Source organism: Mustela nigripes, chromosome 2 (genome assembly GCF_022355385.1).
Source record: "Mustela nigripes isolate SB6536 chromosome 2, MUSNIG.SB6536, whole genome shotgun sequence".
Classification (NCBI taxonomy): Eukaryota; Metazoa; Chordata; class Mammalia; order Carnivora; family Mustelidae; genus Mustela; species Mustela nigripes.
In genome coordinates, this window is record NC_081558.1 from 121,618,466 (window position 1) to 121,633,348 (window position 14,883).

The window sequence follows — 14,883 nt, forward strand, 5'->3', positions numbered from 1 at the left end:
TCCTCTCAACTGGATCCATCCTACAGCATCACACAAATATGTTCACATTTCTCCCTTTGTAATAAAAATCCTACCTTTAACTTGTGCTTACTTCTTCCCTTCCTACGAATTGCCTCCTATAAGAGTTGTTCATGCTTCCTGTTTCCACATCCCCTTTTGCATCCTGGGACCTTTTACAATTTGCTGCTACTTCAACTACACTATTGAAATTACTCTTGCTAAGATCATTTAAATGACTTCTAAGTTTCTAAGTTTAAAGGCCAGGTTTTCATTGTCTTACTTGACCTCCTACAGTATTTAATGCTCCTGGTCAATCCCACCTCTTCTACAGCTCTCTCCTGGTTTTAGAATAACTTTTTCTCTTTCTCCTCTTACCTCTCTAACCAGTTTTTCCCAGTCTGTTTCCTAGACTCTTCTACCTATACATATCCAAAAAAAAAAAAAAAAATGTTTACAAACAAACTGACTGGCACCCTAGTGAAATTTCTGGGCTGAGCCACACATAGCAAGGCTCTGTCATGACAATATCATAAGGGTTGTGACTGCCAGCGCTCACAGGCCTTAGAGTTTTAACAGCCTATACACATTAGTAATGAAGTTTGGTGGCAATGGTACTTTACACCAAGTCCCATATGGTGCTATCAGCTGTCCTGAGAAAGAGAAAGGGGGCCTCTCTGCTATGCCAGAGAACAGTTAGATTTGGGGAAGTATATACTTTCATACACCTAAGGGAATAAGTATTCTCTAGATAGGTGAATGGCCTGTACTTTTCCTTCACTCATAAAGCATTGTGCACTTGTACCTGAAGTTGACAAACATTTCCATCAATGAGCAAGATGACTACAGAATTGCTGACTGGTTGCTGGAAGATCTGCTGTTTCCAGAGACTCCTTACCATCTAGACAGCACATACATCCACCCAACCCCAGAGTTCCTGAGAAACCATAATGCCCGGAGCTGACATCTATTCTTTTGTTATCACTGTCCAGCAAATGGCTACCAAAGAAGTAGGTGCCTTACTCAGGGAAGCTATACAATGTAGTGGCTTATAATCTTCATCCATCTCATTCAGCAGCTGTCTTCACTGACTCTATCTTTGGGAAAAGAAAAGATCAACTGCTACTGCTAAGTGCAGAACTTTTGGTTGACTTTGACTGAATTTGGCTAATTTTAAACCAGTTGTATTAAGGTAAGGTAATTTAGAACAATGCTCTTTCGGCATGATAAACTTGAAATTAACGCATATATACTTTGCAAATCAGACAGTGCATTTCAGTTACATATGTCTACTTTCAAAATGGCATGGAAAATGAATGGAGAGGAAAACACTGATCTTAAGCATGCAGTAAAGTCTTCCACACTGCTCCAGAGGAGAAACAAGCAACCTTCTCTTAAGCTTTTCTAATTTTCTTCTTAAGCTGTAATATGAAACTAAACCAAATTAATTAAACTCAGCATGATCACAAAATATCTGTCCTATAGGAGTAACCTTTAATTTAAAAATGTAATAACTCCTTCAAAAAAGAAAAGGAAGTTAAAACTAAATTAAGTAAAAGAAATGAAAGAATACAGTAGAAATCAATGAAGCAGAAAACGACAGAATTCAATGAAATCATAAACTGATTCTCTGAAATAATCAAGAAAAAAAAAAAGACTGAGGGAAAAAGAAGACACAAATTCACTATCAGGAATCAGCACACTCCAAACGCTACGGTTAATAATTAAGAGAATATCATGAAAAACTTTATGGCAATAAATTCTACAACTTAGATAAAACAGAAAAAAATAATTTCAAACTGTCAAAATTCACTCAAGAAATAGCCATTTAGGGGCCACTGGGTGGCTCAGTTGATTAAGCATTTGACTTTTGATTTTAGCTCAGGTCATGGTCTTAGGATTGTAAAATCGAGCCCCATGTCAGGCTCTACACTGAGCATGGAGCCTGCTTAAGATTCTCTCTCTCCCTCTGCCAACCCCCAACCCCATCTCACCCTTCCTTAAATAACAAAAAGAAATAGATGGAGGAGGAAGAGGGGGTAGGGAGAGGAGGGGGGATGGGAAAGAGGAGGATGGATGGAGGAGGAGGAGGAGAAGGAGAAGGAGGAGAAATAACCATTTAAATTAACTTTTAGAGAAAATGAATTTGTAGCTAACACCTACCCTCAAGTAAAAATCCAGATCCAGATGGCTTCATTAGAAAAGTCCCCTAGGGATGCCTGGGTGGCTCAGCTGGTTAAGCAGCTGCCTTTGGCTCAGGTCATGATCCCAGCATTCTGGGATCGAGTCCCACATCGGGCTCCTTGCTCTGCAGGGAGCCTGCTTCTCCCTCTGCCTCTGCCTGCCACTCTGTCTGCCTGTGCTCGCTCTCGCCCTCTCTCTCTCTCTGACAAATAAATAAATAAAATCTTAAAAAAATAAGAAAAAGAGAAAAGTCCCCTAAATACTTAAGGAAGAAATAATCTCAACCCCAAACAAAACCTTACAGAAAAGTGAGGAGAAGGAATATTTCCCAGCTCATTCTATTCTTTTTTTTTAAGATTTTATTTATTTATTTGACAGACAGAGATCACAGGTAGGCAGAGAGGCAGTCAGAGAGAGGGAGGGGGAAGCAGGCTCCCCACTGAGCAGAGAGCCCGATACTGGGCTCGATTCCAGGACCCTGAGATCATGACCTGAGCTGAAGGCAGAGGCTTAATCCACTGAGCCACCCAGACACCCCTTACCCAGCTCATTCTATAAGGCTATCATTACTCTACTATTTTTATGCTGCAAGAAAAAGATAATCAAGGCCAATATGACCTCAGGTAAATAAATGCAAAAATTCAAAACAAAATTTAGGCCAACAAAATCCAACAATATATGACGATCAAGTGGGGTTCATTCATTTATCCCAGAAATACACTGCTGGCTTAACAATTAAACAGTAATTAATACAATTCATAATATTTCAGACTGGAAAAAGAAACAGATGATCATTTCAATGGACACAAAAAAATCACATGACAAAATCCCTTATCCACTCACGCTAAAAATTCTTAGCATATGGGAATAGAAGAGGATTGTTGGCATTTACCAAAAACAAACAAACAAACAAACCTCCATTTAACAGTATACTTAGTGGTGAAAGAATGAACATTTTCTTCCTAAGATCAGGAAAAACATAAAGATGTTTGTCATCACTTATACACAACTAGAGATTTTAGCAAGAGCAGGTATGTGTATGTGTGTGTATGTGCGTATGTGTGTAGTATGTAGAGAGGGATGAGGAGTTTAAAATAAATAAAAAGCATCAGATTAGAAAGGAAGAATTAAAACTGCCTTTGCAAATAATCTTACAGGATATGAAAATCTATATAGATAATCCAATGAGATCTACAACAAAAAACTAGAAATAATGAGATTATTAGAATGTTATAAGATCTGAGACCAACATAAAATATATAAAAATAAATTATATTTCTATAAACTAGCAATGAATCATCAGAAATACAAATTTATAAAATAATGCCTTAAAACACATAAAAATATGAAATATTTAGAAAATTAATGACAAAAGTGTAAGACTTATGAAATAAAAACTTAAAATAGTGCATAAATTAAAGAAGATATCTGTAAACAAAGAGGCATACCTTGTTCATAGGTCAGAAAACATAATTGTGTTAAGATGTCAATTTTCCCCAAATTGATATAATTCAACATATCCCAAACAAGATCCTAGCCAGATTTTTGTATTAAATTGAAAGCTGAGTCTAAAACTCATGTAGAAATGTGAAGGGCCTAATTTAAGCAAAACAATTTTGAAAAAGAACAAAGTTGTAGGTCTGGCTCAGACAGAGGTAGGCAAATAGATCAATGGAACAAAATAGATATTCCAAAAAGACACACATATATATGGACAATTGATTTTTTTATAAGGAAAAAAGATAATTCAGTTTTTAACAATTGGTGCCAGATTGTTGAGATGAGCACTGGGTGTTGTATGTAAGGGATAAATCACTAAATTTTGAACATGAAACCAATTTACCATATACATTAATGAACTTGAATTTAAATAAAACCTTGAAATTTAAAAAAACTGATGCTGGAACAATTGAAAATCAATATACAAACAAACAAAAGACAGTTGATCCATGCTTTAATCCACATATAAAAATTACTCGTAATGGATCATAGACCTAAATTCTAAAATATTAAAACTTTTAGAATAATGCATAAAAGAAAACTTCTGTGAGCTTGGTATAAACAAAGACTTCTTAGTATGATACTGATAAAGCATAATCCACAAAAGAACAAAATGACAAATTCAATTTAATCAAAATTTAAAACTTCTATTAGAAAGACCCTGTCAAAAAGAATGAAAAGACAAGCCACAGACTAGGAAAATATATCTGCAAGTCACCTATATGATAAAAAATTTGTATCTAGAACACGTGACGAACTCTCACAACTCAACAAAAAAATCCTTGAAAATTTGGCAAAAGATTAAGACAAGCACATCACTAATAAATATATATATGGACAGCAATAAGCAAAAGATACTTAACATCATTAGTCATAAGAGAAATGCACATTAAAACTACAAAGATATACCATTATATTTCTATCAGAATGGGTAAAATTTAAAAAGCCTGCCCACAGAAACTGGAAGACCTGAAAATCTCATGTAGTGCTGATTGGAATGTAAATGATACAACCACTTTGGAAAACAGTTTGGCAGTTTCTTAAAAAGTTATACATATACCTCCCATATAGTCCAGACATTCCACATCTAGATATTCCCCCAAAGAAATGAAGGCATAAGTCCAGATATAATCTTGTATATGAATGTTCACAGCAGCTTTATTTATAAGAGCCAAAAACTAGATCTCAAATGTTTATCAATAGGGAAGTAAATTGTAGCACATTCATATAATGGAATATTCTCGACAAAGAAGAAAATGAACTATTAATACACACAATACAAACGAATCCCTAAACTACGCTTAAAGAAGCAAATATAGCACATACCATATGACCTATTTACATAAAATTATAGAAAATGAAAACTAATATATAATAATAGAAAGGAGATCAGTGCTTTCCCAGAAAATGAAGGCAGGGGTAGGGGCAGGGGCAGGGGCAGGAAGGAGGTATTATAAACAAGCACAAGGAAACTTTGGGGCCTAATGGATATGTTCCCTGTAATGTAGTGATGACTCCACTGGTATATTTACATGTCAAAACTTTACAAACTTATATCAAGCATACTTGATATATATATACCTTATTGTAAGTCAATTATACCTCAATAATGCTCTAAAAGATAAAAAAGAAAAAAAGCCTCTAAAATGTTAGTATTCAGTGATTTTTCACTTGAACCACTAAACACATGTGCATTGAAAATGTTCATTTTCAGGCACCTGAGAGACTCAGTCAGCTAGAGGGCCAACTCTTGATTTGGCTCAGGTCATGATCTTGGGGTCCTGAGATTGAGCCCCAAGTCAGGCTCTGTGCTAAACTGGGAGTCGGCTTGAGGATTTTTTTTCTGCCCATCCCCCTGCTTGCATACTCTCTTTCTCAAATAAATAAATCTTTTTTTAAAAATGTTCATTTTCATTCCAAAGATACTTTTTGCCAAGCTCATCTTTCAGATTTTGACATAAAACACTCTAGCACTGAAAAATGTTAGAATCCCATACATTGTCATTTATTTTAACTGAAGTCCTCTAGTTTTCATAATCATCACAAGCAATCAGCAAGGAATGGAACTATTATTTATTCATTCGAAAAATACTTATTGAGTGTTACAGTCTGTGCCAGGTACTAAGATAACAAGATAAATAAAAATGAGTCACCAACATCAAGGACATCATGGTCTCGTGGGGAAGACAGGCATTTTGAAGCTGACGTTCAAAAGATGTGGCAGGTACAATAATAAAGATATGCAGAGGTGTGTTCAAGGCATACTGTGACCAAGGAGGAGGCATACCTAATGAGTTGTGGGTAAGAAACAATGCAGGGTAAGGGAAAAATAGCTTTCCAAAGGAAGAAACTTCTAAACTACATGTAAACAGTAACATTAAGAAAACAAGATAGGGATGCCTCTGTGGCTCAAGATGGTTAAGCATCTGCCTTCAGCTCAAGTCATGATCCCAGGGTCCTGGGATGGAGACCCACAACAGACTCCCTGTTCAGTGGGGAGCCTGCTTCTCCCTCTCCCTGCGCCTGCAGTCCCTTTTGCTATGCTCTCGCTCATAAATAAATATGATAAAAATAAAATAAAATGATAATTCAGTTACAAAGAAAAATCTTCTCCTTTTAGGACCTACTGACAAACGTTCAAGGACTGGACAGATGTCAATATAAATATAAGGTGAATATATAGTAGTGATATGCCCCTTCAAAAGTAAAGAGAAGGAAATGATTCTGAAAGGTATTACCTGTGTGCATATCATCTACACTTCCAAAATATTAAAATATTTTGGCAAAATGATAAAATGTTAAGAAAAGACTCTAGAAAAGAATCTGAAAGTATAGGTTTTTATAAATAGCTTTAATAAATAATTCACTTTTTTATTCATGAGAAAGTAAGAGAATAGTTAAATAATGGGGCTAGGACAGAGAATGCATCTGTATGCTGGTCTCATTATTTTGATTACTTAGGATAATTAATTCATTAAAGAACATATTCAGTCTAAATTTTACTACCAACAGACTCATGCTTAACTTTTTACAATTATTATAGCCCTTGAGGAGTTCCACAAGAATTGGAACTTTATGAAGGTAAAGAAGAACAGTAATGGAAGTATTTTAACACAATTTGGATTGCATGTAATTTAATTATTCTATTATTACAGTATCCATCAAAATAACAGAACTGTAGCTGATCTCATCAAGGTCAACCACAGGAATAAGCTGAGATGAAAACTAGAATTTAACACTGTTTTAACAGAGGACATTTAAAACATTAATAATTCCAACCTTGAATACTGAAGAGATCCCATCTAAATATACAGATGGCCAAATAATCCTTTCCTTTACCCAATTTTAAGATGTACCTGTATTGAGCGCCTGGGTGGCTCAGTCGTTGGGCGTCTGCCTTTGGCTTGGGTCATGATCCCGGGATTCTGGGATCAAGTCCCGCATCGTGTTCCCTGCTCAGCTGGAAGCCTGCTTCTCCCTCTCCCACTCCCCTTGCTTGTGTTCCCTCTCTCACTGTCTCTCTCTCTCTCTCTCTCTCTGTTAAATAAATAAATAAAATCTTTAAAAAAAAAAAGATGTACCTATATTGATATATATAATAAATATACACACATACATACATACACACACATATGCACACACACAGTATAAGTTGGCATCAATGAATATGTACATGTGTTGGGGTATATGTTTATATATGTATATATTTATATTTATATATGTATATATAATATACATAATCAGCTGAGATCAATGAATACATACCTTTAACATGAAGAGAGAAATCTCTGTCCCACAATCAAGGCAAAGGAAAAATAAATATTTACAGTTTGATGATCATGCAAATAGCCAAGAAATGAGTCAAATATTATCAACATCTAATGTCAATATGGAGAAAGCCAAATTGCTAATGGAAGTTACATTTTCTTCTTGGCATTTTTAGTGCTTCAAGAGTGTTCAATATTTTTATACTATATCAAATGAGAAAATTTCAGGTAGTAGAGACAGTAGGCACAGACACTGAGCTGAGAAACACTGAGAGATATCTAATGAGGTTATGGAACAAATCAACAGCTTGCCTGCTGAATATTCATTAGCCACCTTAAAAGAGCCAGAGGGGCCACGTCTTCCTGCCAACAGCTGCTGAACCAAAAGAAAGTATCACTGAGGTTCAAGAACACAAACATCATACAATCAGAAAATATCAGAGCTGGAAAGGCCCGAAGAGGTCACAGAGTAACTATGCTCACAAATCTGTAGACCGTGGTTACACCTCAGTGATTCTATGAACTTCTTGAAATTGTAAGCAGAGTTTTGTGCATACATAGAGAAGAACCACTTATCATCTAGTTCAATCACTTCATTTAATGGATGGGGAAACAGTTCCATTGACACTGAATCACAGCTCACAAGTACTAAATTGGAGACAGGATCTCTCAAGTCCCAGCTATTTGTTTTTGCTATCACACCAAGTTGTCTCTTATTAAGTATTAAAAAATCTTAACTGCAGCAGAAAAAGACAGACAGCTGCAATCCCTAATCCCAGATTTTCTAAAATATTCAATATCCCCTGTGTAACCACTCAATAAACTCTCCGTCAGTCCATTTATACTGCCCTTCCTGTCAAAGTGCCAAACACAACCTGTGTGATATCTGCGTTCTGGCAGCCCTTGCAAGCGGATCGATATCTGACACCAGTAGCTCATGCCCTACTGGCATCTCAGAAACTGAACAGTCTGCCAGAATACTCAAGGAAGAAATTAGAAGATACAGAAGGTTTTGAGAATATAAGTGTTTCAAGGACAAAGCTATGCAGTAACTTATACTGTCTTGTGTATACTTGATGCTCAGCAAATGTTTGTTGAACTGAACTGATGTATAGAACTATATCTAACAAATGGCCACCCTGACCATTCCCAAATGAAAAATTCATACTTAAGAATCGTCTCTCTTGTGAATATACTAAGGCAATTTTTTTAATCTAGCTTTCCTTGAGAAACTCCATATATACTGATCAATCTTCCAGCTATTCCAAAATAGCTCTGAATTTAAAAGTAGATGCCAGGGTTTTACAAATTCAATAAATTAATAAGACTTTCTCTCAGTATTGCTGCCATATATATACAGATAGATAGATAGATAGATAGATATAGATATATAAACATAGATACAGATATCACTTATCTATATAAGATATTTTGGCTAACTAATAAGAATCTCTCAAATTAATAACACTATTACATTAACTTTTAGCATTTTAAATGATTTAACAGTAGTCTTTGGGGTCTAATAACATACTGCTGACTGAGGCAAGCTGCCACTGGAGTGAACGTGAGTTTGTACAAAGTAAATTCTCCATCTCAAATCTAAATAAAGTGTTTTCCCTGCAAAACCTGCTTCTTTCCCTATATTAACTATTGGGATTAGGAGCAAGATAATTTATCCAGTCCCCAATCCAGAAAGTTTACTAAACTTTCCTCTCCCTTACTTAAAAGATCTACTGAATAAGGATACCCAAATACATCTCATAAACATCTCAAATTTACATCATCCTTATTCCTACTGTCATTCCGTTCTTACAGGCCCTTATCAGTTTGAGCCAGAACTCACAGCTCTCCCTACCTTTAACTGTTCCCATTCTAGCTGTTCCTTCATATGACATAAGAATTAGTTTTCTAAAAAGTAAATCTAATCATTTCTCACTCTTGCTTGAAACCTATTAGTAGCTTCCTACATTCAAGTAAACTCAGATTTTTACCTTAAAATATAAGGTTTTTGGTAATTAAAATTTGGTGTCCTTTCCATTCTCGTGTGCAGCAACCCATTACATCTCCTACAGGCTCTTTTAAATACTCTGCTTAGAGACCTTGTCAAGTTCTCCATGTCAGCCTGCTTTTTTTTTTTTTAATTCTCTCAAATTTTAGCATATACTGTAACCATACTCCATAAAACACTCTCCCTGACACATTTTCTATTTGGAATAGAAGCTACCACTCCTTCATGGCTTAGGCAAAAACTGCAAAAAAAAACCTTACTTGTCTCCCCTCCCCCAATTATTTCCTTTCCAATTAAGTATATTTTGTCCATATTTCTAGCAATACATTTAAAACAATATTGAATGAAACATACAGACTGAAGCTAAACATATAACCTGAACATAACACGAATGATTTAAAAATCAGTACCAAAAAGACATCTAGAATCTCCAAAATATTCATACTTCTAATTTCCCCATGGCTCAATGGAGGAGTAACAGGGAAATTAGGAAACATGCTGCATTAAAAGATATTAAATACATGTTACACGAAATTCATGAAATGGTGTGACATCAGTGAAAATCAGAGTAAGAATATCTAAAAACTCTCTCTTACATAAAACCAACGAGAGCTGGCAAAATTGTTAGAATCAACTTTTTCAAAACTCAGAAAACCAAAGGCTGGCAGCATTTTGAGGAGTGTTTATTCAAGAAAAATAACAGATTTCAGTAAAAACAGTGATCCTTGTGGAATCTGAATTTGCCCTACTCCTTTCTCCCATTAGTTGAAAACTAAGAGCCCACATTTGTGGTGAATACCAGAAGACAGGCCACCTCTAAAAAAAAGCAGCATGGGTCTGGAGTATCTTCAAACTCTCATTCCCAGGGCAATGTCATGATATGACCCATTTTGTGGTTCCTAGAAGACCCACTTCAAGCTCCTCTGTATTTGACCTAAATCATATCTCACACAGTGGGAAAAGCCTTTTTCCCAAAGGCATTTGTTAAAAACAATTACAAGAACTTTAACTTTACAGTTGTCTAAAGCCTCTCTCCTTGGCTTACAGATGGCTATCTTCTCTGTCTTGACATGGTCTTTCTTCTGTCTATGTCCAAATTTATAAGGATGTCAGTCATACTGGATTAGGGCCCACCCTAATGACCGCTGTTTTAATCTAATCACCTCTGTGATTAGATGCTATACCAAATAAGGACATGTTCTATGGTACTGGGGGTTACACCTTCAACAGAATCTTTTTTTTTTTTTTTTTGCGGGGGCAGGGCACATACAATTCAGCGCATAATATCTAGCTTCACACATAAAAAGTTGTGTTTCAGTTATGTTTTCAGCCTTTTGTTTCTAAATAATGAACCATATTTTTTCAGAGTAGTTTTTATTACCTTTAAAACATTTTATTAAGGAAAAATCCCTAAGGTGTCTAACTATGCTTTTGAAACTCAACTGTTACAGCAAAGTCGAAAGAACAAATGGACTGATTTTAGTCCTGGCTCAGCCATTAACCATTGAATTTGCTCTGTACTTAGTACTTAAATAATGCATACTTCAATTCTTCACCTGGGAAAGGAAGTGGTTGGATTCAATCCCTCTGCAACTCCACAAGCCCAAAGACTCTGATTCTACCTTGTCTTATTTTGCTGCAATTGGCGCTGTCAAAGGTGGCCTAGAAATAACACAAGAACATTTATTTAAATGAAGAGATTAATGTAAATTCAGTTTGAGTTTGGAAATGTTTGTACAGCTGAAAACCATGAACCTTCCAGACTTCTTAGACAAATTTCACCCATTCTCTGAAGACAGACTGCTTTTGGATTTGTGAATGCACATGAATGTTGCTTTCAGCACACAAAAATACCTATGTTAGGTATCCCTCATGCCCTTTGCTACTCCAAAATTACTTTCAGCAATGCTGAATATTCCAGCAGTCTTTATTTTCTTGAAAATTAGTTCTAGAAAATTCAAACTTACCAAAACAGGTTATAGGACTTATATGTTAATTTATGAAAATTGCCTTGGATACAGATTCAATGACAATACTCAAAACATGTAATTTTTCATTTACTAAATGGTGTCCAGGTATTCTGAACTAGTAAATTTAAAAAAGTATACATCATTATATCTGTATTTTAAATACACCAAGTAACAACAGACTCAAGACAATTAGATGGTCTTTGAAGAAACATGCATTTGAAAAAGAGTTCTTTGGGCTGCCTAGGTGGCACAGTCAGTTAAGCACCTCACTCCTGGTTTCATCTCAGGTCCTGATCTCAGGGTGGTGAGATCAAGCTGATGGGCTCCATGCTCAGCATGGAGTCTACCTGAGATTCTCTCTCCTTCTCCCCATCCCCTGCATGCGCTCTCTCTCTCTCTCAAATGAATAAGCCTTTAAATATATTTATATATAAGAATATGTATTAATATATTTACATATACTAATAAAAAAAGAAAAAAGTACATTTCTTCTGATAAAAGTGCTTTTATATATTTGATACAGAGTTTAATGATCAAAAGTTTTGGGAAAATATGTTGAAAGACAATGACTCATATAAACATTCCCTTTGAGAAATAATCATGGACTATTATAACACAAGACTATAGGATATGGTAGGACAATATGAAGGACAAAAAGAATCATTTAGAAGGGACATCTATGTAAAATTACCAGCTGAGACTAATTCTTGAGGATATCGGCTATACATTAAATTGACATTAATTTATTTAAACATAGTATACATGTTGAAGAAAAACAAATGAGGTGACATCAAAAAACAACTGTCAATATGCAACAGTTTAAAATTATCATGATAAATTATTTAAAGAGTACCATCAATATGAAATATTTAAGAGTATAAAGTACACATTTGGGTTTTGGTTTTTTTTTTTTACATAACTATGTTAATGAACAGCTTAAGTCTAAGAGTGTACTTTGACTACTGGAAGCTTCTAAGATTTACAACTTCTGCTCCGACTGCTACTGTTACATAGTCAAAAGGTACTGGAGAGCATAGTAGAGCATGGGGCAGATGGCTATATAATCATGGACAACAGATACAAGATTCGGTAATTGATATAATGGTGAAAAATGATACAGAGTTGAAAAAAGAACACCAGCAATATTAACACAGGTTATGGTGATCAGAGGTTCATAATATGCTTTCTGAGAGTATATCAATCACACAAAACTGATAAAAATAATTCTAAGCAAAACCCCATTCTACAAGTAATTTCTTACAAGACAGTGTCTCAATGTTCTTATATGGTTGATTCATCTTTTATGCCTAAGTGCTCCTAGAGAATGGTTTACTCATTCTGGTTGACAATAGCCCTGGGAAATATAAGTATTTTACATACCTATAAGATACTTTTAAAGTACATAACTCTCCTTTTCCTTTCATAATGCAAAACCCATTTCAAATTTTAATTAAGTCTGGAGGTAGGGAAAAAAAGAATAGAGGTTGCACTAACTATTTTATAAGCATAAGTGTAAAGTATGAAGAGATTAACTGGCCAGTTAATAAATAAACTGGCCAGCTTATTTTTACTAATAATGAAATAAAAACACAACTTCCACTTTACTCACTGAGAAACTCAAAAAAGGATTCTCAAAGGTGTTTTCTCTGAACAGAAAGGCTCTCCACCCATCAGACAGGAGCTAACATTCCCCCCTTACTTATTTAATTCATTCGATTATTTTCAATTTGTCTAAGCTTTCCTCCTCTATACTCTCCACATTATTGAAAATTATAGACTGCCCCTTTCCTCCAAACTTGAAACCAATGATTCTTGACTTTTTTTAAAAAGATCATCAAGACAATTCACATAAAGTAAAATTACCCACTTGTAGTATATGATTCAATGTAAAATTCACAGAATTATTCAACAATCATAACAGTCATTTGAGAACATTTCCATCCTTCCCAAAAGAACTCATATTCCTTTTCTCCCCCTCTTCCAGCCCTAGTAAACCAATAATCTGTTTTCTGTCTCTATAGAGAATTACCAATTCTGAACATTTCATATAAATGAAATCACACAGTATGTGTTCTTTTGTGACTGACTGGCTTCTTTGACTTACTATAAAATTGTCAAGGTTCATCCATGTAGTAGAATAGATCATAAACTTCATTCATTTCTTTAATGCCAAATAATATTACAATGTATACACAAGATTTTATTTATCCATTCATCAGCTGATAAACAAAGGGATTATTTCTACTTTTAGGCTATTACAAATAATACTGCTATGAACATTCTTGTACAAGTCTTTGTGTAGATGGACATGTTTTCATTTCTCTTAAATATACTGTTAGCATGTGAATTCCCAGGTCATATGGAAAGATAATATTGAATAACTGAAGGAAATGCCAAACTGTTTCTGAAACAGCTGTACCCGTTTGTATTCCCCTTTTCAGCCTCTGAGGATTCCAATTTCTCTACAACCTCATCAACACATTTTGTTTATCTGACTTTTTAATTAGTCATTCTAGTGGGTATAAAGTAGTATGTTACTTGATTTTGAATTGCATTTTCCTAATGTCTAATGATGTTGAGCATCTTTTCATACGCTTACTGGCTACTTGTATATCTTTTCTGGTGAACTGTTTATTCAGACTTTTTGCCCATTTTTAGTTGTCTTTTTTTAGTACTGAGTTATAGGAATTATTTATATATTCTAGATATGTCCCATTTTGAATATATAATTTGAAAATATATTCTCCCTTAACATGGATTTTTTTTTTTTCAGTATTTTGATGGTATAATTGCTAGCCAAAAGTTTTAAATATTGGGGCACCTAAATGGTCCAGTCAGTTAAGCAACTGCCTTTGGCTCAGGTAATGATCTCAGGGTCCTGGGATCAAGCCCCCTGTCAGCCTCCCTGCTCAACTGGGAGTCTGCTTCTCTCTCCCCAGTCCTGTTTCTCCCTCTCCCTCTGCCACTCCCCTGCATATGGTCTCTCTCTCTGTAAAATAAATAAAATCTTTTTTTTAATTTTTTTAAATGATTTTATTTATTTATTTGAGAGAGAGAGAGCACGAAAGGAGAGAGGTCAGCCGGAGAAGCAGACTCCCTGCCGAGTAGGGAGCCCGATGTGGGACTCGATCCCGGACTCCAGGATCATGACCTGAGCCGAAGGCAGTCACTTAAACAACTGAGCCACCCAGGCGCCCCAATAAATAAAATCTTTAAAAAAAATTTAAATGTTGATGTAACCTATCCTTTCTTTTGTTGTTTGTGCTTTCCGTGTCATATCTCAAAAAACACTGCAGATCTCAAAATTATTATTTTTATGTGTTTTTTTCTAAGAGTTCTATGGTTTTAGCTCTTTTATTTAGGTATCTAATCTATTTTAAATTAAGTTTTGTATATAGTGTGAGGTAGGGCTATCGAAATCACCTGAAATTTTTTAAGTAAATAATACGAGATTTAG

General features: G+C 35.1%; 1 pseudogene; it reads left to right on the forward strand.

Moving 5' to 3' along the window:
* Positions 1–487: 487 nt before the first annotated feature.
* Positions 488–1,158, forward strand: LOC132012549 (proto-oncogene serine/threonine-protein kinase mos-like; annotated as a pseudogene).
* Positions 1,159–14,883: the final 13,725 nt, after the last annotated feature.